The sequence below is a fragment of the Bos taurus genome, chromosome 10 (assembly GCF_002263795.3).
Source record: "Bos taurus isolate L1 Dominette 01449 registration number 42190680 breed Hereford chromosome 10, ARS-UCD2.0, whole genome shotgun sequence".
NCBI classification, from domain to species: Eukaryota; Metazoa; Chordata; class Mammalia; order Artiodactyla; family Bovidae; genus Bos; species Bos taurus.
This window is the reverse complement of record NC_037337.1, coordinates 49,928,412-49,954,127: the sequence shown is the minus strand read 5'-3', so window position 1 is coordinate 49,954,127 and position 25,716 is coordinate 49,928,412. Positions and strand designations below refer to the sequence as shown.

The window sequence follows — 25,716 nt, the reverse complement described above, 5'->3', positions numbered from 1 at the left end:
GAATTTGAGCAAGCTCCAGGAGTTGGTGATGGACAGGGAATCCTGGCATGCTGCAGTTCATGGGGTTGCAAAGAGTCAGACACGACTGAGCGACTGAACTGAGCTGATCTACAAAAAAACCTACAGCTAATATTACACATTATAGTGAGGAAGTAAAAACTTTGCCACTAAAATCAGGTACAAAGCAAGAATGCTCCCTCTAAAATGAGAACCACCATAGGATTTAGCAATTCCACTTTTGGGTATTTATGCAAAGAAAATAAAAACATTAACATGAAAAGATATGTGCACACCATGTTCATTATATCATTATTTATAATAGCCAAGAAATTTAAACAACCTAAGTGTCCACAAATGTGATATATGTGATGTAATACTGACCAGACCAAAGTCACCCAATCTGTCTGACTCTTTGTGACCCCATGGACTGCAGACTGCCAGGCTCCTCTACCCATGAAATTCTTCAGGCAAAACTACTGAAGTATCTTTGATGAAGAAGTATTCCTTCTCCAGGAATATTATTCAGCCTTAAAAAATAAGAAAACTTTGTTGTTTGCAACAATATGAACAGACCTTGAGGGCATCTTGCTAAGTGAAATAAGTCAGAGAAAGACAAATGCTGTATCATCTCACTTACATGCAGAATCTAAACAACAAATTCAAAATAAAAAAGCATGAATTCATGGATACAGAGAACAAATTAGCAATTACCAGAGGTGGGGGTGAGGAGTGAGTGAAATGGAAGGAGGAGGTTAAAAAGTACAGACTCCCAGCTATAGAGTAAATAAGTCATAGGATGTAATGTACAGCATGGTGATTAGAGTTAAGAATATTGTGATGTATATTTGAAAGTTGCTAATAGAGTAAATCTTGAATATTTTCATCACAAGAAAAAAATTTTGTAAATCAGGAGGACAGATGTAAATTAGATTTATTGCGGTAAAATTTGGGGGTAGAATTTGAAATTAAAAACAATACCATTTACATTAGCATGTAAATAATGAATTACTTATAAATCTAACAAAATATGTACAAGATCTGAGGAAAATTATAAAATCTCTGATGAATGAAATCAAAGAACTAAATAGATATTTTATATTAATGGATAAGAAAATTCTATATTATCAATATGTCAGTTCTTCCAAAATTGTTTTATAGACAAGGCAAACCAAATCAAAATCCCAGAAAGTTATTTTATGGATCTCAACAAACTCATCCTAAAGTTTATATGGAGAGGCAAAAGATCCAAAACAGTCAACGCAATATTAAAGAAGAACAAAGCTGGAGGAGTGGCACAGCAACTTCAGACTTACTATAAAGCCACAGTAGTCAAGACATTGTGGAACTGAAAAGGAATAAACAAACAGATCAATAGAACAAAGAGCGCAGAAATGAATCCCTATAATATAGTTAATTGATTTTTGACACAGGAGCCAAAGCAAGACAAAGTTACAAAGATGGTCTCTTCAACAATGGTGCTAGAACAATTGAATATCCACATGCAAAAAAATGAATAGACACAGAATATATATCCTTCACAAAAGTTGACTCAAAGTGGATCACAGACCTAAATGTAAAGTGCAAAATGATTAAAACTCCTAGAAGTTAACATGAGTTAGATGACCTTGGTTATGGCAATGACTTTCAAGATAGTACATCAAAAGCATCATCCAAGAAAGGAATAATTGATAAGTGGGACTTCATTTTTAAAACTTCAGCTCTATGAAAGACAATGTCATGAGAATTAGAAAACAAGCCTCACATGGGAAGAAATATTTCCAAAAGACGTATCTGATAAAGAACTATTATTTAAAGTATACAAAGAACTCTTAAAACTCACTCATAAGGAAACAAACAACCTAGTTTTTAAAATGGGACCAAAGTCTTCACAGCTCTCCAAAGAAGATACATGGATGGCAAAAAGCATATGAAAAGATAGTCCATAGCATATGTCATCAAGGAAATGCAGGTTAAAACAATGAGATACCACTACATACTTATTAGAATGACCAAAATCCAGAACAGTAACAATACCAAATGTTGGTGAGGTTGTGGAACAACAAGAATTCTCTTTCATCACTGGTGGGAATACAAAATGGTGCAGCCACTTCAGAAGACAGCCTGGTGGTTTTGTTACAAAGTGATATACTCTTACCATATGATCCAGCATTTTCATTTTTTTGGTATTTACACAAAGGAGTTGAAAATTTATATCCACTCAAAAAATCTACACACTGATGGTTATAGAAGTTTTATTCACAATTGCCAAACCATAGAAGCAACTAATATACCTTTTAGAAAGTGAATTCATACAACAAATATTATTCAGAGCTAAAAAGAAATAAACTATTAAGCTATGAAAAGACACAGGAGCCTTAATTACAAATAACTAAGTTGAAAGACGCCAGTCTGAAATTGATGCTTTTAACTGTGGTGTTGGAGAAGACTCTCGAGAGACCCTTGGACTGCAAGCAGATGAAACCAGTCAATCCTAAAGGAAATCAGTGCTGAATACTCATTGGAAGGACTGATGTTGAAGCTGAAATTCCAAAACTTTGGCCACCTGATATGAAAAACTGACTCATTGGAAAAGACCCTGATGCTGGAAAAGATTGAAGGTGGGAGGAGAAGGGGATGACAGAGGATGAGATGGTTGGGTGGCATCACTGACTTGATGGGCATGAGTTTGAATAAGCTCCGGGAGTTGGTGATGGACGGGGAAGCCTGGTGTGCTGCAGTCCATGGAGTTGAAGAAAGTTGGACACAACTGAGGGACTGAATTGAATTGGACTGTCTCTGTGACACATTTTGGTAATTATTGCAAGATTTCAAACATTTTGATTGTTATTAGTTTTGTGTTGGTGATCTGTGGTCAGTGAGCCCTGACGTTACTATTGCAAAAAGGCTGCAGTTTGTTGAAGGCTCAGATGATTGTTAGCACTTTTTAGCAAAAGAGCATTTTAAAATTAAGGTAGGTACAGTGATTTTTCAAACATAATGCTATTTCACACTTGCTAGACTTTGGTAGAATGTAAACATAAGTTCTACACGCACTGGGAAACCAGAAAGTTGGTGAGACTTGCTTTATGTTGATTCTTGCTTTATTGTGGTGTTCTGGAACCAAATCCTCAGTATCTTGGAGTTGGTGATGGACAGGGAAGCCTGGTGTGCTGCAGTCCATGGGGTTGCAAAGAGTTGGACATGACTGAGCAACTGAACTGAACTGTATAATTTCAACTCTATGAGATTCTAGAATAGGCAAAACTACAGACACAGTAAAAAGATCAGTTGTTGCCAGAGGCTGGAGAGAAGAATGGATGAATAGGTGGAACATAGTGAACTTTTAGGACAGTGGAAGTGCACTATATGATACTATAATAATGAATACATGTCAATATATATTTATCTAAACCTTTGGAATGTACAATACTAAGTTATTGTTTAGTTGCTAAGTTGTGTGAGACTCTTTTGTGACCCCATGGACCGTAGCCCACCAAGCTCCTCTGCCCATGGGATTTCCCAGCCAAGAATGCTGGAGGGGGTTGCCCTTTCCTTCTCCTTGCCAACTTAGGAATTGAACCTGCGTCTCCTGCATTGCAGGTGGATTCTTTACCAGTGAACCACCAGGGAAGCCCCACCAAGAGTGACCCTTAATATAAACTATGGGCTTACAGTGATGACGTGTCAACATATGTTGGTCAACTGTAACAAACGTATCACTCTGGTAGGGGATGTTGATAATGCAGGAGGCTATGCATGTGGAGGGATAGTGAGTTTGTGAGAAATCTCTGTAACTTCCTCTTAGTTTTGCTGGGAACCTAAAGTGTTCTAAAACAGTAAAGACCAAAATTATATAAAAAATGAGATGAGATAAGATAAAATAAAAATCAGTGGTTGTCACGGGTTTGGCAGTAGGGGAGGGAGAATGAATAGGCAAAGCTTTGAACACTTTTATGGTAGAGAAACTTCCATGTAAAACTAATGTGGATACATCTATATGTCAAAACTCACAAAAAATACTACATAAAGACTGAAACTTGAGCTTCCCTGGTGGTCCAGTAGTTAAGAATCCGCCTTGCAATGCAGGGGACAAGGGTTTGATGCTTGGTCCAGGAAGATCCCCCATGTCATGGGGCAACTCAGCCCATGTGCCACAACAATTGAAGCCCACACACCTAGAGCCCAGGCAGCAAGAAGTCCACGTACACAACTAGAGAGGAGCTGCTGCTTGCCACAATTAAAGAAAAGCCTGCATCCAGCAGTGAAGACTCAGCACAGCTATAAATAAAAATAAAGTATTTTTTAAAAAAGGAATGAGCCTTTTGGTAAAGGATAGACAATAGTTAAGGCCTTACAAATAGCTGTGAAAAGAAGAGAAGTGAAAAGCAAAGGAGAAAAGGAAAGATATACCGATTTGAACACAGAGTTCCAAAGAATAGCAAGGAAAGATAAGAAGGCTTTCCTCAGTGATCAGCGCAAAGAAATAGAGGAAAACAACAGAATGGGAAAGACTAGAGATCTCTTCAAGAAAATTAGAGATACCAACAGAACATTTCATGCAAAGACGGGCTCAAAAAAGGACATAAATTGTATGGACCTAACAAAAGCAGAAGATATTAAGAAGAGGTGGCAAGAATATGCAGAACTGTACAAAACAGATTTTCATGACCCAGATAATCACAACGGTATGATCACTCACACTCACCTAGAGCCAGACATCCTGGAATGTGAAGTCAAGTGGGCTTCAGGAAGCATCACTATGAACAAAACCAGTGGAAGTGATGGAATTCCAGTTGAGCTATTACACATCCTGAAAGATGATGCTGTGAAAGTGCTGCATTCAATACGTCAGCAAATTTGGAAAACTCAGCAGTGGCCACAGGACGGGAAAAAGTCAGTTTTCATTCCAATCTCAAGGAAAGGCAATGCCAAAGAAAGTTCAAACTACTGCACAATTGCACTCATCTTACACGCTAGTAAAGTAATGCTCAAAATTCTCCGAGCCAGGCTTCAGCAATATGTGAACCATGAACTTCCAGATGTTCAAGCTGCTTTTAGAAAAGGCAGAGGAACCAGAGATCAAATTGCCAACATCTGCTGGATCATGGAAAAAGCAAAGAGTTCCAGAAAAACATCTATTTCTGCTTTATTGACTATGCCAAAGCCTTTGACTATGTGGATCACAATAAACTGTGGAAAATTCTGAAAGAGAAGGGCATACCAGACCACCTGACCTGTCTCTCGAGAAACCTGTATGCAGGTCAGGAAGCAACAGTTAGAACTGGACATGGAACAACAGACTGGTTCCAAATAGGAAAAGGAGTATGTCAAGGCTGTATATTGTCACCCTGCTTATTTAACTTATATGCAGAGTGCATCATGAGAAATGCTGGGCTGGAGGAAGCACAAGTTGGAATCAAGATTGCCAGGATAAATATCAATAACCTCAGATATGTAGATGATACCACCCTTATGGCAGAAAGTGAGGAAGAACTAAAGAGCCTCTTGATGAAAGTGAAAGAGGAGAGTGAAAAAGTTGGCTTAAAGCTCAACATTCAGAAAATGAAGATCATGGCATCCGGTCCCATCACTTCAAGGCAAATAGATGTGGAAACAATGGCAGACTTTATTTTTGGGGGCTCAAAAATCACTGCAGACGGTGATTGCAGCCATGAAATTAAAAGATGCTTACTCCTTGGAAGGAAAGTTATGACCAACATAGACAGCATATTCAAAAGCAGAGACATTATTTTGCCAACAAAGGTCTAGTCAAGGCTATGGTTTTCCCAGTGGTCATGTATGGATGTGACAGTTGGACTGTGAAGAAAGCTGAACACCGAAGAATTGATGCTTTTGAACTGTGGTGTTGGAGAAGACTCTTGAGAGTCCCTTGGACTGCAAAGAGATCCAACCAGTCCATCCTAAAGGAGATCAGTCCTGGGTGTTCATTGGAAGGACTGATGTTGAAGCTGAAACTCCAATATTTTTATCACCTGATGTGAAGAGTTGACTCATTGGAAAAGACCCTGATGCTGGGAAAGATTAAGGCAGGAGTAGAAGGGGACGACGGAGGATGAGATGGTTGGATGGCATCACTGAATCAATGGACATGAGTTTGGGTAAACTCTGGGAGATGGTGATGGACAGGGAGGCCTGGTATGTTGCAGTTTATGGGGTCACAAAGAGTCGGACACGACTGAGCAACAACTGAATAACAATATATAAATATTGGTTCATAATTGTCACAAATATATCCCACTAAATACAAGATGTTGATAGAACAGAAAATTGGGTGGGTTGGAGGAGTATATATGGAATGCTGTTTATTTATTCTATAATCCTAAAATTGTAAGTCAAAAGCATATTTTTTAAAAACATTGAAACATCCCTACACATACACACAGGAATGGCTGCTATCTGTCCCCCGCCCTCCCCAAAAAACAGGCATTACCAGGTGTTGGTGAGGATGTACAGAAACTAAAACTTGAATACTACTGGAAACAGTAGTATTAATGGCATAGTCACTCTGGAAAACATTTGGGAAGTTTAAGGGTAAATTCAGATTTACCATACAACCCAACAATTCCACTCCTAGAAATCTATGCAAAAGAAATTAAAATGTAAGTCTATACAATGAGTTATTCATGAATATTCATAGCAGCATTATTTATAACAGACCCAAACTGCAAAACTGCACATGTCCTTCAAATGGCAAACTGGTAAACAAAATGTGGTATACCCATACAGTGGAATGGACAAATGGAATCTATAAAAAGGAATGAATCAGTGATTTGTGCTACAATATTCACAAACCTCAAACACATTATCCTAAGTGGGATGTGTTAGACAGGAAGAACTATATAATATATTATTCCATTTATTTTTAAATTTCAGGAAAAGAAACCATAGAGCAGGAAAGCGGATCCGTGGTTGCCTGGGGCTGGAAGTGGGGAGTGACAGTAAGGAAATTTATAGAGGTAAATGATATACTCTAAACTGGAATTGTAGCTATGATTACACAGCTTCTTTAATTCACCAAAGCCATTAAATTGTACACTTATAATAGGTGAGTCTTATGGATATAAACTATACCTCAAAAAAGCTATTAAAAAGTATTTATAATTTTCTGGTGGAAAAGAAAATAAAATCATTCCATATCATTCAAACAGTGAAAATGAAATTTCATAGAAAATAATTCTAAGGAGTTAGAATTTTAGCCAATATGTAGAAGTACATACACTGATAATCAGAGCTCCTCACCAGGAAAAATTATGATTCTAAAGCAAGAGCATTAATACTGTTGGTTGGCCAAACCAAGAGAACCCCTTCTTTACCAAAAGAACCTAAACTTTAACTAGCTGGATATTCTGTTATTTGTATCTGAATAAATCTTAATGGATAAACCTACTTTTCAGCAGAAGGAGTCTGAAAGAGCTGAATAACTTTTTACCAGGGAAGGCATGAAATAGTCTTACTAGAGTGAAGGGATAACAGTAATGGTTGGATTAAAAAAAAAATTTAAGCGTCCATTTTGAAAACCACCTGCATATAGCTATTCTCTGAAGAAAAAAAAAAAGCAATTGTCATCATGAAAATATCTTTATAGATATAGATCCATATAAATATAGATACAGAAAGATATATCTATTTATAGATATAGATAAAGAAAGATATAGATTGTTCCCTGGGAGAACTTGAAGAGCAAAATAGAAGACAACTTTTTTGTTTCATTTTGTTTTTTGTATTTTTTTAATCTTTATTTTTTAACATCAAAAACATTTTCTATTGGGGTGTAGCTGAGTAACAATGTTGTGATAGTCTCAGGTGAACAGTGAAGGGACTCAGCTATGCATCTACATGTATCCATTCTCCCCCAAACCCCTCTCCCATCAGGCTGGCACGTAACACTGAGCAGAGTTGCATGTGCTATACAGTAGGTTTTTATTGGTTATCCATTTTAAATATAGCAGTGTGTACATGACCTTCCCAAAGTTCTTAACTATCCCTTCCCCCCAGCAGCTCTGAGTTCGTTTTCTAAGGCTGTGAGTCTCTTTCTGTTTTGAAAGTAAGCTCATTTGTATCCTTTCTTTTTAGATTCCACATATAAGGGATATCACATGATATTAGTAGGAGACTACTTTTACTAGGAGATGCAAGGCACACAAAAGTTTCAGATTTGTCCTCTGTCCTTAAAACGCCAGAAAGGCAATCTTTGTAGAAGCAGGTAAATACACCTGAAGCAATTAGCAGATAACAGACATTGTACAATGAAACCGTAGATTGTAGGGTATAACAATTAAATTCTGTAGAAGCCAAATCACAGACAGCTTTAAGATCCACCAGGATTAAAATATGCTACCTGATGGTGAAACCATACAATTAACTTAACTGTCCACAGCCAAAACAAGTTATTTTGAACCAGGTATTAAGTAGTCTTTTGAAGGCTTCTGACACCAACATGCTGTTAGATAATATTCAAGTGGTTTCACAGGAACAAGAGAAATTAGTGCTTTCAAAAGAAGTCATTTAAAACAGGCTCCCCAAGATCATTTCTGGATGTGCAAATTCACAGTGGATTATTTCTTGAATTTTACTTATCTCTAAAATCTACATATGAGATACAGCAGTGAAAGTTTTGATAGATCAGTGCAACTTAAGCACTGCTATCATGACAGTTATCACAATTGGATTTTTTTTTCTTTATATTTTTCCATCTGCAGTCTTGCTTTCTGTAACTCTGGGATTTTTCAGAATGGCATCAACACAAAGACCTGTGTTATTTCAATACTATATATGGAAAAGCCTCCAAGCAAAGGAATTTTTTGGTGGTTCAGACGGTAAAGAGGAGAACTGGGTTCGATCCCTGAATCAGAAAGATCCCCTGGAGAAGGAAATGGCAACCCACTCCAGTATTCTTGCCTGGAAAATCCCATGGATGGAGGAGCCTGGCAGGCTAAAGTCCAAGGGGTCACAAAGAGTTGGACACAACTGAGCAACTTCCCTGTTCTTTTTTTGGGAGAATTAAAGTCCTTTAACGTATGCACTGGTAGGATTAATGAATCATCTGCTTTAAATACATTCTCATTGAAGCTGACTCCAGTAATCAGTTGTGTGAATTGCTTTTCCAAGAGTTGTCACCCACTCTCTCTTCCCCACCTTGTTCCATCTCTTCTCCTCCCTCTATCCATTAATGAACTTAATTTCAAGAGGTCTGAAGAGGCAATAGGTACATGGACTCCAGGAGGTAACTGGTTCCCTTGTGAAGCTGACTAGCTCTTTTGGCACTGAACCCACAGTCTTTGCTCCTTTAATACCACGACCACTCACTGAGAGCTCAGAGGACCCATCTCCCAACCACTAGTAAATGACCTGCTGAGAATTCACCTACCACAAACTCCATCAATGGCAGATCTGGTGTCTAAATTTGCAGATAACTTTTACCTGCTGATAGCGTTTGAGATGGAAGCCCCTATAATAGAATAAAAACATCTCAAATACAACACTTCTCTTGACCCTGAGTAATTATACATAACAGCTACTTGCTGTGAAAATTTACAAAAACTCATCTCCATTGCTCTGTTCATTCTACTTCTAAATAGCACACACTGACTTACTTCATTATTCCTCATACCCAAACCTCACTTTCTAGCAAGCAAATCAACTTTTGGTGCCCTGTGCGAAGGAATAATTCCCAAGAGTACTTGAAGAACTAAAACTAATAACTGCCAATACATATTTTTAATTTTTTTTTCTCTAGAGCAAATCAGATCAGATCAGATCAGTCGCTCAGTCGTGTCCGACTCTTTGCGACCCCATGAATTGCAGCACGCCAGGCCTCCCTGTCCATCACCAACTCCCGGAGTTCACTCAGACTCATGTCCATCGAGTCAGTGATGCCATCCAGCCATCTCATTCTCTGTCGTCCCCTTCTCCTCCTGCCCCCAATTCCTCCCAGCATCAGAGTCTTTTCCAATGAGTCAACTCTTTGCATGAGGTATGCTGTAGCATATTTAAAATCTGTTATTTTCCCTGATATCCTTCTGAAAGTTACTCCATTTTAAAAATTTTCTCAAAAAAAAAAAATTTCTCAGCTTAAATTTTCAACTGAATGGAATAAGTATCTGACAGAGTTCTGTTCTGCCTTCACTTTCTATGGTATTTCTTCCAAAGCTGTTTATTGCCATTCTGACTTCTAAACTGGTTTTATAATTATGCCACACATTCCTATCACAATGAACTTCCTTGCCTTTAAAATGTGTATATCTGAATTTAAACGCTGGTCACCATGACATTTGTGGATTTACTTGCCTCTACTAGTACTGGGTATCAGCTCATATAATACTTTCAATTTATTTCTCTTTCAGAGAAAAAGCCTAATAGAGTTAGTGAACAGCATTAATAGCCTAGGATCAAAATGACCCAAGAATGAAAGGAGTCTTTTTTTATTTTTTGCTTTATGTTAAAATCACAAATTTAACTTATGATGATTTGGAAGTGGAGGCAAATGTAACTTCTTTGTTTCATCTATATTTGATGTCTTCCTTCACAAGTTCTTACCCGCTGTTAAGTGAGAAAGAAAGAGCTAAATATTCGAATTCAAAGCTCAGTCTGATCTGATTATTTCTTCAGTCTTTTTAGAAAATGTTCAGCCTGTCAGACAGCATTTCCTTCTTACTATTTCTCTCTTGTGAAAGAATTGATGCTTTGGAGATGTGGTGCTGGAGAAGACTCTCGAGAGCCCTTGGACAGCAAGGGCAGCAAACCGGTCAATCCCAAAGGAGATCAGTCCTGAACATTCATTGGAGAGACTGATGCTGAAGCTCCAGTACTCTGGCCACCTGATGCAGAGAGCCAACTCAATGGAAAAGACCCTGATGCTGGGGAAGATTGAGGGCAGGAGGAGAAGGGGGTGACAGAGGATGAGATGGTTGCATGGCATCACTGACTCAATGGACATGAGTTTGAACAAACTCCAAGAGATGGTGAAGGACAGGGAAACCTGGTGTGCTGCAGTCCATGGGGTCACAAGTTGGACACAACTTAGCGACTGAACAATTTCTCTCTCAAGAGAACATTCTGGGTTTCTGGGCAGAATGGTGTCTACATATGCTGGTGAATGAGAGACAAACAGACCCCTTGGGCATGTGCTGGCTGACACCTGAGGATCTCCAGGACAATGTCCAGCTGTTGTGTGTCCAACCAGCCTCAAAGCTGGAATTGTCCATTCCCTTGGTTTGGCCAATACTCTCTGTCATGGCAAGACTGGCTATCTGCTCTGCAGCCCCAAAGACAAAGGCACGTGGCCCTTTCAGGGTAAGCGTCTCAGGCAGGTCCCTAGCCTCTTCTCCTTGTCATGCCATATGCCCGAATTTATTTCATGGGGCTGCACCTTAAGTTAATGAGGGAAAGTCTGGAAGATGATACCATCCCAGAGTCTTCAAGGGAAGTTAGATAGGACAGACGAAGTGGAAAGAATCCCTTAGGCTTCAATATTATACTCACTCATATAACATATGTGCAAATGCTCTGGCTCTTGATACTCTGGACATATCTAACACTGACTACTGTTAGTTCCCTTTTGGATGTTCAAGCTTGCTCTTACTTGGCCTCAGCACATAGTCTAAAGTACAATTTCTAGTGCTTTTGCCCTTGAATCCCTCTTTCCTCACCAAAAAATCTTAGGTATGAGGACTCAAAAATACACATAAGGATAGACTGACTAATACATAATAGAGTCTCATTCATTTGTGATGAGCTTCACTAAGGAATATTTTAAAAGAAATTCCACTTTTATCATTTACTCACAATATCCATAATAACTCACAGGAAGCTAATTATATCATTCAATAAGCTTTAGGGAACAATATAGGGAAAAGAAAATAATTATTTTTAAGTACTATATTATTCTTTTGTAAGTGAAAAGTTATTTAATGTGCTTGGGAATACTTAAAAACTGTTTTAGTCACTCATATAGCATACATAGAGCCTAACTTTCACTTGCAATCTTTATATTCATCATCATAGAAGTGAAGTTTGTTCTCTTCAAACGAAACTACAGATAGGCCATAACATTTAGTTTTAGTCACATTACAAATGACTAAAGCAAAATTATTGAAATCTTCACATTGCAAATCGAATGTAAACTGATGTCAAAGTGGAAATGTACACATACGCATTGTTTAATAAAGAATGCTGAAAAATAACGAAAGCAATGATTTTCTAAAACCATGTAATTTTGTTGAAATTGAGACAAAGCTCCTGACTCAGAATGCCTGGGCCAGCCTGGAAGTTCTTACCCTGCCAATATCCTGCCTAGCTTTCCAAAAGTGATGGCCTTATTATTCAACTAAAAAATAAAAGACCCATTGCCTAGAACACCACATCCACTTAGGTTGTTTTTAATATGCTGCTATGATATCTTAAAACATCTTATTAACAGACTAACCTAAACAAGATCAATCAGCAAAACCATTGTTTCCAAAGCTTTGGGAAACATGGTCCATTCCAGATTACCAGTCTTATCTCTCCACTGGAAAATTAGGCAGGCACGTTAAAGTCTGGCCTTTAGGACTGCAAGACAAGACCAAGGATCACATCCTTCTCAGGCAATCAGCATACAAATTCTACAAAGCACTTTTAAAATAAGCAGACTAAATTTATCACGAGAAAAATACAGGAAAACTTCAACTAAGCCAGCGAAGTGAAAGTTGCTCAGTCGTGTCCAACTCTTTGCAACCCCATAGACTGCAGCCTGCCAGGTTCCTCTGTCCATGGGATTCTCCAGGCAAGAATACTGGAGTGGATTGACATGCCCTCCTTCAGAGGATCTTCCTGACTCAGGGATCAAACCTGCATCTCTTACGTCTCTCCTGGATTGGCAGGCGGGTTATTTACCACTAGAGCCTACCTGGGAAGCTAGATAACTAAGTGCTTTGTAAATAAGTTGTCCTTAGACATCCAGGACTACAGGATTAATTAAATCAATTATGGTACATCCACACAATAAAATACACAGGGATAACTAAAAATCATGTTCCAGAATTTTAACTGACAATGGAAGTGTTGTTATATAAAATCTTCATATATGAAAAGGTCATTAAAAAAAAGCAGGATCAACTTCTTTGTGTGTGTTTTTAAAAACATATATAGAGACTAGAAAACTAGACTATATAGACATCAAAAGACCAGGAAAGTTTATTTTACATGATATGTTTTTTTTTCTTCTTTTCATTTATCTCAGTTTTCTAAATATTATGCAATAAATGTTCATTATTTTAATGTTAGAAAACATAATGATAGGAAAGTGATTAAGCTACTTCATTATATTTCCTAGTTAACTGAAAAGTAGGCAAAAGAACTTTGGAATGGTTCAAGAATTTTCATCCACATCCTGGTTACTGTCAACAAAACCCTATGATCTAATTATATTCAGTGGGGCTTCCCTGATGGCTCAGTAGTAAAGAATCTGCCTGCCAAAGCAGGAGACAGAGGTTCGATTCCTGATCCGGGAAGACCACACATGCCTCATAGCAACTAAGCTGGCGCATCACAGCTAGTGAGCCTATGTTCCAGAGCCCAAGAGCCTCAATTGACTACTGAAGCCTGCCCACCCTAAAGCCTGTGTTCCACAAGAGAAGCCACCGCAATGACAAGCCCTCTCATTGCACCTAGAGAGTAGCCCCAGCTTGCTGCAACTGTAGAAAAACCCACGCAGCAACAAAGACACAGGACAGCCAAAAACAAATAATTATATTCTGTGAAATCAGTCAGCCAATCAATTCTGATGTCTGTGATATCCAAAGGAGTTAAGTCTTAAGTTTTTACTTTCATTCAGTTATTACATCACTAAGCTGATAAAGAACTTGGTAAAAATTCAAAACAAGTGAACACGATTATACCTTACTTCTTAATTAAGCATCTCATAGGAACTACAGCTTATGAAGATAAACATCACTCATCATATCCAGAGAACCATGAATGCTGGTGTTAAGGGTTTAATATTCACTAGTTCAAGCATCATAGTTTGGAATGGTATTTAGTAACTAAATTCCTATTTCTTGTTTACACGGTGTCTGTCTCAAAAGTTAAATGCAACACAAATTCCAAAGAGTTTAGAATGTTTGAGATTCTTGTTGCAATCCTGTTATAATTTAATGCCTTTTTTGTTTTTGGCCATTTCAAATGTGCAAGTTCTATTTAAGTTCTTATACCCCCTTCCAGATTTTAAAAAATGCGTAGTCACTTACTTTTTTGAATAGGTTATAATATTCAGGTGGCTTAAACATCAAAAAGTAGAAGCTCCCCTCCCATCCACATACCTATCAACGCAGTTCCCACCCTCCTTCAACAATCCTCATTATTAGTTTCTGGTTTATCCTTCTAAAGATTTTTTTAAATGTATATTCAAGCATAGTATATGATTGTATGTATCTTATTTCCCCCAAAATATTATATTGCTATTCACCTTCTTTTTATTACTTAACAATGTACCTTTGAGATCTTTCCAAAATCAGCATAGAAAGAACATCCACATTCTTTTTATAGTTGTACTGTTTTTTGTATGAATATGCCATAGTTTATTAAACAATCCTCAACTGATAGACTGCTGGGTTGCTTCCAATCTTTTGATAATACTGTGATAAATGGTCTTCTGTGCATAAATTATTACACAAATGCTCAAGTATTACTGCAAAGTAAAACGTTGAAATGTCAGGTCAAAGGGTATATGCATTTTTAACTGTCACAACATTGCCACATTGGCCTCCAAAGGAGTTGTACCAACTTAAACTCCCATCACCAATGAGTGAAATTCCATGTTTCTCCACAATCTTGCCAACATAATGTGGTACCTAACTTATAGCTTCTGCCAAACTGGTTAAAAATAGTATCTCAGTATATTTTTGATAGACTTTTCTTATTATGTATAACATTGAGCATCTTTTCATGTATTTAGGGATTCTGTTTGCTTCCCTTTTAGGTCAACTCTTCAATAAATGTTTTCTTATTGAAATTGAAGGAACTCTATAAACATTAAGGAAATTCAACATCTGCAGTATGAGCTTAAAATCTTTTCCCCAATTTGCCATCTTTCTTTTGATTTTGCTTATCATGATTTTTGCCATGAATATGAACATACAGACATGCATATTAATACATACACACAAATGTGTTAATCTTTTCCTTTAAGGCTTCTAGATTTTGTTATAGTTTATAAAACCTTTCTTCCTTATTCTGAGATATAATTTTTTGTGCCTTCTTTAATGGGCTCATTTATTGATATCAAAATTTCTATGCATTTGGATTTTTCTTGGTATACAGTGTGAAGTATTGATCCAGTTTTAATTCTTCCAGAGGCTACACTACTGTCTCATCAATAGTTTTTGAATAGGTTATTTCTCGCTAATTTGCATTGCCACCTTTCACATATCAAAACTGTATATATTTTGAGATCTATTTCAGGATATTCTAGTCTATCCCATTGTCCTGACTACATGTACTAATAACATTAATTTAAAACTAAGAGTCTGTAACACACATTGACATCTGGAATATCTAGTCTCACTAATTTTTGCTCTTTACAAAGGTTTCTGGCTGTTTTTAGGGGGAAAAATTGCCTGATTCTGAAAAACTAAAATCTCTTTGATATTTTTGAGGCACCATGTTAAATTCATAAATTAACTGACATTTCTATAATGTTGAGTCTGTTTAGCCAAGATTAGGATATGCCTTTTCCCATTTTTTTCAATTACTTTAGGTCCTTCAGGAATGATTTAAAGTTTTTTTCATATAAGGCTTTATTGCTATATTTATTTCTAAGTATGTTATCTTTGGGATTGGTAATTGCAGATGTGTGTTTTCCTTTCTTTTATGTACTCATTGTTCTTTGTATATATGAAAACTAGTCATTTCTGTTCATTTTATACCCTATTATCTTACTAAATTCTCTGCTTTCTTCTAGACTCTGTTTTTTCTCATAGGCTTTTTAAGTATACAACAATAGCAGCTGCCAACAGAAATTAGGATTGCTCCTCTGTAATTTTAATGTATTTATTTTAAGATGTTGAGGAGTAGTATCTCCAGCCTCCAACACAATGTTAACTATACTACATCTTTCTCTTATTCCTAACTTTAATAAGTAATAAGTGAGGAATAAGTCTATAGTCTCCCCATTAAAAATAATACTTGTTTCAAAGAAAAACATGATTCTGAATTAGTGGGTTTGGGGTTGTCTTCCTTGAGAAGAGGGTGAGCCAATTCTCTATGTGTCAGGGAGAATGACCAGATTTATTTGATGAAAAGAAATTTCCATTTCATTCTGGCACATAGAAGACTATGTTTCCTAGTGCCCTTGCTTTTAGAAAAGAAATGTGGCTTCTTCTGACCAATTGTTATCACCTTTGAGCCAAAGAACAAAAGAGAATGTGTAAGATTTCTATGTGCTTATTATTTCCTTTGACGGCAATTGAAGAAAGCATGAGTTTCGGATGATGTACCCACACAAATGCCATGCCTCCAACACCCTCCCCATGTGTGGCTTATGAAAAAGAGGTTCCTTCTTACCAGCAACCAATGTTTCACGTACACTCTGAAAAGAAATAAACCTTGTCTTGTTTTGTTTTTTTTTTTAAATAACAATAATTCTTGTTATTTTATCTCAGCCCTCTCAGTTTGGGAGCGGAAACAAAAATATTTTCTTTCAAAGAAATATATTATTTTACTGTGGATTTTCTATCAAGGATAAATGTTGAGTATTTTTAAAAGTTCCTTAGATTTACCAGTATTATAAATTATGATCAAAGATTTTCTAATATTCAAATGTGTGTTTCTGAAATAAAACCCCACATGATTTGTACTTTTAATATGTTTCTGGATTATGCTTGTGAACACTTTATTTCAAATTTTAAGTCTATGATCATAAGTGAGATTGGCCTGTAATTTTCTTTGTCTAATTCCTTTTAGGTTTTGCTATCAGTTTTTACACTTGCTTCTTACAGAGATGTTGGAGACTTTCTTCCTTGTTTGATGTGCTGGAACAACTGAATTATCTTTAAAGTGATCTGATCTTTAATGGCATCCTGGAATTTCTCTGTGAAACCATCGGGTCTTAGTATTTTTGGGACTGGTTCTTGGTCAATTTCCTCTGTTTGTACAATGGAGCTGTTTAGATTGCCAATATCATTTGGAGTCTAGTTGATAAACTATTACTTTGCAGAGTAAACTATTAAATTTAGAAGAGTATTTCTTATAATTATCCCAGTTTTTTTCTTTTCTATAAATTCCCCTTTTGTTCCCTAGTTTTCATATTTGCACTCTCCCTATTTTTACTGAATAAATCAGCAAATAGTTTATCTTGCCAAAGCTTTTGGATTTATTATTTCTACTACATTCATTATTTTCTGTTTGTAGTCTTTCCTTCATTCTCTCAATGTATTTCTCTTTTTATAACTTAAATTGGATGCTTATATCATGATTTCTATTTTTATAGTGTGTGTATACACGTACACATACAAACATATACACATATACATATATAAATTTTCCAAGGGTTACTTTAGTTACATCCCACAGTTTCTGATATGTAGTATTTATATGACCATTTTCTAGCATCCTGGCATTTGAGTTTATCCTTTTTCTTTGATGCAGTTATGGCTTATTAGAGAATTTAATTACAAGAAGATACACAACAATTTTTTTCTGTCATTCTAATCCTCCACGTTAGTCTTCATTATACTGTTAAATATATTCAGTGCTTACCTCTAGTCCTTTCGCTGGTATTAACCTAGTCGTAGTTAGTTGAAATGTGTTTTCCAGCAATTTCCACAAGAAGGACTCCTGATATTGCTGCACCAAGTCATACTGGAGCCTGGGGCAAAAGAAAATCAGTAGTAATGATCCTGTTTTCCTGTTAAAGTTTTGATACTTTATTTAACATAGATTTTTTCATTATTTAGTTTAACACTGCATTAAATATTATTGTTGATTATTGAACTTTCTGTACTCTCTTAAATTCTGTGCCCAGGTTCATGTTTCTTATTTGAAGAATGGTTTGACTGACTCACTCTTTCCTTGAGGAACTTTCAGGTTGCTAGTCATTTATAATCTTCTAAAAGATATTGTAGAGAGACTTCCCTGGTGGTTCAGGGGTTAAGACTTCATGCTGCCAATGCAGGAGGGGGCATGGGTTCAATCCCTGGTCAGGGAACTAAGATCCCACATGCCATATGACATGGCTAAAAGATAAAAAAGTAAATAATTTATTAAAAGTGTTTTAATTTAAAAAAAGATGCTGTGGAAAAGTCTGAATCCAGCCAATTTTTTTTCATTTGTTTTTTAACTTTTTGTAACAATTCTTTATCTTCAAAGTTTAACAACTTTTCCAGGATCTGTCTTGGTGTTGATCATTCTGGGTCACATTTCCTTGGCACACAGTATGACTATTAAATATAGAGACTTGAGTCTTTTTCTTTTTTGAACTGTATTTTAAAATATTAGTATTTGTTTTGTAACATTTTGGGTTTTCTTCTTTGGATATTCAACTTAAGTGCTTACTGGATCTCCCTTGTATATCTTCTAATTTTTAAACTCTTTGATTTCTACTTCACCATGTTCCCTTTTCTTATTTTTATCTTTTACATCCCTAGCAATATTTTCCATATTGCTTGTTACTTCTTCCAGTTTTGTCTTTATTTCTGTGCTGGTTTATTTTTTCCTTCTACTTCTTTCCTGATTTCCACCAGTTTATATTTCTTTTCTTATGACCTCTTTTTTCAAATACTGTACTGCACTTCCACCTGGTGGGACTTGTTAGAAGAAGTGATTGCTTTACCGAGTTTTTGTTGTTGTTTTGATATCAAAATGTTTATCCATAATTCTTATCTGCTTCATGACAACATCTCTGGTGAGTAATGATCATCTGCTAATACACTTTGCTGCACCTTTTCTTCCTTTTTCTTATAGTTTCTCTACAGACATTGTTCTAGTTTCTTTTTTATTACTTATTATTGATAACAATAGAGGACTGAAAATTTTTTATCTGATGAGGTTAAAACAAAGGGAATTTGGACTTAAAACTATGAGGTACAATTTCTGGTGGATATATAATTCACGAGATAGTGGGATCATATGGAACAGACATTCTTCCCAGCCTTACTTGGCTTAGCTTAGAGGACCCTGGCAGCCAGGCAGTCAGCCCCAGGCAGAGCCTGGACAGTCCTATACAGTCTTAACAGCCAGAAGCAAAGACTTATACATACTGATGCCAGGGGTTCCTCACTAAAGGCTCAATCTAATCATTTCAAAACACAGTTGTGGTTACCAAGTCCACCCACAGGCTCCAACATTCCAAACCAATCTTTAGTGCCTCTGTTAGTCTGCCCAGGATGTCATAACAAAATGCCACACACTAAGCAGCTTAAACAACAGACTTTTTAAAGCCTATTTTCCCCACACTTCTGGAAGCTAGAACTCCCTGATCAAGGTGCAAGAGAATTCAGTTTCTGGCGCAGGCTCTCTTCCTGGCTTTCAGACAGCTACTACCTTGCTCTGGGCTCACATGGCCTTTCCTCAGCACATGTGCATGGAGACAGAAGGAAAGTGAGATCTCTGGTATCACAATTTTAAGGACAGTAAACCTGCTGGGTCAGGGCTCCACCCTTATGGCCTCATTTAACCTTCATTACTTTCTCATAGGCCGCAATCTCCAAATACAGTGACTTGGAGAGTTAGGGCTTTAACCTGTGAGGCGGGGGGGGGGGGGGGTGGGCGGAGACACATAAATATTTAGTTCATAATAGTTCCCCAAACGTTGTCAAAACAAATTTAACTCTATCTATGGAGTTTCAGTATACAGATGGTGATTCCCAACCATCATCTCTTCCTTTCTTATTTGACTGTTTTCACCTCTGAGTGTGTTCAGCGAGTCTCCAAACCCGAGGGTAACTAAGTGGAAAGACACTTCCTGTTTCAAAACCAGTGTATTTAGTTCCATTGGGTCTAGAGTTAATGGACCTGATGTTGCCTTCTGTGGACAGTGCTATGCCCTCTTTCAGAGGTTTAAGTCTGTTGAAGTCTTGTAAAACTGGTAGAGATGGAGAACTGAAGACCACTGATTTAACTTTCTCTTTTTAGTGAATATAAAAGTGAGTGAAGTCGCTCAGTCGTGTCTGACTCTTTGCAACCCCATGGACTGTAGCCTACCAGGCTCCTCTGTCCATGGGATTTTCCAGGCAAGAGTACTGGAGTGGGGTGCCATTGCCTTCTCCAGGGGATCTTCCCAGCCCAGGGCCATTTCCTTCTCCAGGGGATCTTCCCAACCCAGGAATCGCACCCAGGTGTCCCACATTGCATGCAGATGCTTTAGTGTCTGAGCCACCAGGGAAGCCCTGTAAATGTGCTCAATTATAATGCACTGTTCCAAAATATCTATTAATTGGTATACAGACATATGCATATATCTATATACCCTGTGTAAAAGCTGTGTCTCCTCTGTTGATGTACAAACTCTTCACTCCCTAATAATTCTTCAGCACAGACAGATCCTCCATCATCAACAGAGGCTGATGACAGCTTCAGAATAGAATGGGTGAGCATTGCAAAAAAACCCAGGTTGGGATATCTATATGCCTCTCCATCAGCAAAGTCACCCCTTCAAGGTACCCTCACCTCTACTTTTGTGGGTTCTTTGACTCTCTCCCATCTGTCTGTAGGGCCCAGAAGGAAACTCTGATTCTTCAGCAAAACCAGCTCTTAGCAGTGGGTTTATGTGAGATATGTTGTCCCTTTGTTTGCTGCTGACAAGCGTAAAGAACCACTTTCACTGCTGATAATAATGGTTAATTTATCACATCCAGCGGAGGCTGACCTCTGGGTGTCCCAGCCCCTCCATCACCTTCACACCTGCTCAAGCTAATTGTTAGAGCCAAGTGTAAATGAAAATCAACTGGGCTAATAATGAATGGAGCCCATTACTCGCAACAGCACATTGCTTTACGAAGGTTTATCAAGAAACATTATAACCAGTCCCCTGGTCACAGTTCCCTGTTTCATAGATGAGAAAAAGCAAGCAAACAAGAAGGGACCTGCCCAGGAAAACAAGCACAGTGACTGAAAACAACGTCTGATTTTACCTCCCAGAGCTCTAGAACAGTCACCCCTGCATTTACCAAAATTCACTCACATATAAACAGAAGAAGGATTAAGATATTTCTCCAAATGTTCTTGTCATCTGTTTGTATAAGCAAATGAGATCATTACCAGAGATGAAGACTCTAATTAATATGCTAATCTCGTTCCTCCATCACAACCATTTTTAAGGCGGTTGTCTCCATGGCTTCTCCAGTCACTGCCACCTGCCCTAGAACTGCCTTGCCATTTCCTTCTGAAAGCACAGACCCAGCTCCAAAATGTTAGAAATGAAAGAATGAGAACTCCCATTAAAGAAACTCCCATGAAAGAACTCCCATAAAAGAAACTCAGAGAGCTTTACTTTGATCTACTTCACTGAGCAAGGAACAAACTGTTACTGAATTCCCAAACCAAAGGTAGTTAAGTTCTTAGCTCCCAGTACTATTAATAAAAGCTCAGGTGATGAATAAGTACATTGTTTTCACTTGGGATCTTTTACCAGAAACTTTTTTTTTTTTAACTGCATAAGCTTGCTTGCTTGTAGCTGCTTTGGCTAGGAAACTGCAAGGTCCTACTGACATGAGGACTACTTTTATTTGAGGCGAGAGTCAGCATTTCAGGGAAATCAGGGCATTTTACACTTTGGTTATGTGACTATGAGTGTTTGGACTAGGGGTATATTCAAACTGTGGTCTCCATTTTAATTGCCTTTTGACAACTGAGTATCTTCAAGAGGCAGATATTAGAACACCAGGAATTGTCAACTGTATTTGAAGAAACAGCTTGATGGAGTGCAAGAAATAGCTTCCAGTCCCCAAGGTAAGGGGTTGGTATATTTAGGGAATGTTTTAAAGTTTTTTCATCTTGTACTTTATCTGTTCATTTTTAATGCCACTTATAAGCAGTTGCATACTAGCAAAGTAATGCTGAAAATTCTCCAACCTAGGTTGCAACAGTACGTGAACAGAGAACTTCCAGATGTTCAAGCTGGATTTAGAAAATGCAAAGGAACCAGAGATAAAATTGCCAACATCCATTCAATCATAGAAAAATGAAGAGAATTCCAGAAAAACTCTACTTCTGCTTCACTGACTACACTAAAGCCTTTGACTGTGTGGATCACAATAAACTGGAAAATTCTTTAAGAGATGGGAATACCAGACCACCTGACCTGCCTCCTGAGAAATCTGTATGCAGGTCAAGGAGAAACAGTTAGAATTGGACATGGAACAATGGACTGGTTCCAAATTGGGAAAGGAGTACATCAAGACTGTATACTGTCACCCTGCTTATTTAATTTATATGCAGAGTACAGCATGTGAAATGCCAGGCTGGATGAAGCACAAGCTGGAATTAAGACTGCTGGGAAAAATATCAATAACCTCAGGTACACAGATGACACCACCCTTATGGCAAAAAGCGAAGATGAACTAAAGAATCTCTTGATGAAAATGAAAGAGGAGAGTGAAAAAGCTGGCTTAAAACTCAACATTCAAAAACAAAGATCATGGTCTGTGGTCCCAATCACTTCATGGAAATAGATGAGGAACCAGGAAACAGTAACAGACTATTTTCTTGGACTCCAAATCACTGCAGATGGTGACTGCAGCCATTAAATTAAAAGATGTTTGCTCCTTGGAAATAAAACGATGATGAACCTAGATAGCATATTTAAAAAGCAGAGACATTACTTTGCCAACAAAGGTCCGTCTAGTCAAGGCTATGGTTTTTCCAGTAATGTATGGATGTGAGAGTTGGACTATTAAGAAAGCTGAGTGCTGAAGAATTGATGCTTTTGAACTGTGGTGTTGGAGAAGACTCTTGAGAGTCCCTTGATCTCTTGGATCTCCCTACAAGGAGATCCAACCAGTCAGTACTAAAGGAAATCAGTCCTGAATGTTCACTGGAAGGCCTGATGCTGAAGCTGAAGCTCCAATACTTTGGCCAGCTGATGTGAAGAACTGACTCAATGGAGAAGACCCTGATGCTGGGCAAGACTAAAGGCAGGAGGAGAAGGGGATGACAGAGGATGAGATGGTTGGCTGGCATCACCAACTCAATGGACATGAGTTTGAGCAAGCTCCAGGAGTTGGTAATGGATAGGGAAGCCTGGCATGCTGCAGTCCATGGGGTAGCAAAGAGCCAGACACTATTGAGTGACTGAACTGAACCGATAAGCAGTCGACATCCCCCCTTCAAGCCATAATCAGAAGGAATATGCATCCCACAGTAAATTCAGCCATAGACGTAATATCTTTAATCCCATACGTCTGAGTAACATTTTTACGAACTTCTACCAAGTGCTTCTCTGCACTTCCAAACATATCAGACCTCAAGATCAGCAGCTTGAGATCAATTGGGGCCAAATACCAAGTCAATCTGTTTTAGAATTGAATTGATCATTCATAGGATGCAAATAACCCCATTATAACTTGACCAAGTGGAATTGATTTCCCATAACCTTGATTCTTGTCCAACTTTCCAGAAGACTACTCTTAAACCTGGTTGAAGACCCAGGGCTTTGCACTGATAAGACCTATACTTGTCATCTGCTTAAATATGGGCATCTTCCTTCCAGGTTTTGTAACTCATGGACAGATATAAAAGAGAGATGTACTCATCAGGGGCTTCTGTGTTATCTGCTTAATAGCCTTCAGTCTGAGGGGCACCATTCCAAATTTATACAGCACAGCTTCTGCCTGTAATGTGACAAGGCCAGGGAGGTAAGCACACATTGCCCTCAATAGCAGTATCCAGTGATTCCAGAGGAACAAGGTGTGAACTGTTGGTCAGGCTGGGGGAAGGAGGCAGGGAAGAGAGGGAAATTTCCATGGTCAAATGAGATGGGACAATACTGGGTTTAAGGGACAGGGGAGCCTAGTGGGCTGCTGTCTATGGGGTCACACAGAGTTGGACACAACTGAAGCGACTTAGCAGCAGCAGCAGCAGCAGCAGAAGTCCTTTTATCAAGGCAGAATTTTAAGTCTAAAAAACATTATCAGTCTTTTAATTTCCATGAATACAGAATCCTTGCTTCAGAACACTAGTAAACATCATATATAACATTGGTATTCAACAGGACACCAGATGGAAACACTATTCTAAAAGGCCCTGCCCTATAAAAGATCCAATATACTACTCTAGTAGGGAAGAACAATTAACAAATCTATCCACTCACACTTAAAAGCGAGGGGTAGGGGCTTCCCTGGTGGCTTAGTGGTAAGGAATCTACCTGCCAATGCAGGAGTTTGATCCCTAAACTGAGAAGATTCCACATGCCTCGGAGCAACGAAGTACATGCACCCCAACTACTGAGCCTGCATCCTAGAGCCCTCAAGCCCCAACGACTAACCTCGTGTGCTGCAACAACCGAAGCCTGCGTGCCCTAGAGCCTGTGCTCTGCAACGAGAAGCCACCGCAAGGAGACGTCTGAGCGCCGCAACTGGAGAGTAGCCCCCACACATCACAACTAGAGAAACGCCCACACGGCAGTGGAGATCCAGCACAGCCAAAAGGAAATAAATAACTCAAACAAACAAACAAAAACAGTGAGGGGCAAAAACTATTACCTTCATTTACAAACTGATATGGATGAGTTTTTTGATTTGGGGTTGTTCAGGTATTGTTGCAATAAGCCTGCAGAGCGAACGATCTCCAAACCTCACCCACATATAACAACCAACATTTACATCTCGTTGATGCATCTCTGAATGGGATGGAACCACTTGGCTTCAAGCAGTAGGTCAAATGCAGGTGTCTTCCAGGCATTTCTCACTCAGGCATCCAGTTTAAAAAGCAGTAGTCTACTGTGGGTGTGCTTTTCTTGTGGGATAAAACAGGAGCACAAAATTGCTGTCAGACATTTGCCGAATGTCAGCCTCAGTGCAGAGCTGATACACTATCCCTTTTACTGTGTTTCATCAGCCAAAGCAAGTCGAATGGCTAAGCTCAACATCCACAGGACTGGGAAATATTACACCCACAGCCAAGCCAGGCAAGGGCTGGGAGGGAGGAACCATGGTGGGCAAACCATATCTACCACACTGACCATAAATTCAAATCCAAAGTGTAACCATGTGTGGGAACAGCCATACTTCTATTTTCTTCAAACACAAATGGCCCGTTTAGTAATAATTCAAATATACTAATGGTTAGACTTGACCATAGGAATATAGACTCCATTTCTATTCTTCATTCTTCTTCCTGTACTGGACAAGTTAGTATTTGGTATTTCTAATCCAGGAGAGTTACATGTTAGGGCATTTTCCAGTTGATTTCTTAGTATGTATTTTGAATACCAACACCACAATCAACCTTTTATGTAAGAGCAGTGACACATCTTGTACATAGCATAACAAATGACCACCAACTAATAGCTTAAGACACATATTGGTTATGTCCATACACAGCTTAGCAGGGCCTCTTCAAGGCTGTGATCCAGGCCTGGGTTCTCCTCTGCAAGCTTGGCTGGGAAAGCATCTGCTTCCAGGGTCACTCAGGTTGCTGGCAGAACTCATGTGCTTGTAGTCATAGGACTCATGGGCATCTTGCTTCTTCAAAGCTGGCAAGGAGAGCAAGACCTTAGAGCAATTT

At 38.2% G+C, this 25,716-nt stretch overlaps 1 long non-coding RNA gene across 2 annotated transcripts in view; it reads left to right on the top strand.

Annotated features, from left to right (window-relative positions):
- The window catches only part of LOC107132853 (uncharacterized), a 30,236-nt gene extending 6,490 nt beyond the window's left edge, over positions 1-23,746 (top strand). The window contains exons 2-3 of one of the 2 annotated variants that reach the window (XR_001501180.2): positions 6,895-6,977; positions 22,070-23,746. This is a non-coding gene — a long non-coding RNA (uncharacterized lncRNA). Of the gene's footprint in view, positions 1-6,894; positions 6,978-10,694; positions 13,997-22,069 lie in introns of those variants that run through there. The other variant, XR_009496200.1, reaches the window with a different exon arrangement.
- Positions 23,747-25,716: the final 1,970 nt, after the last annotated feature.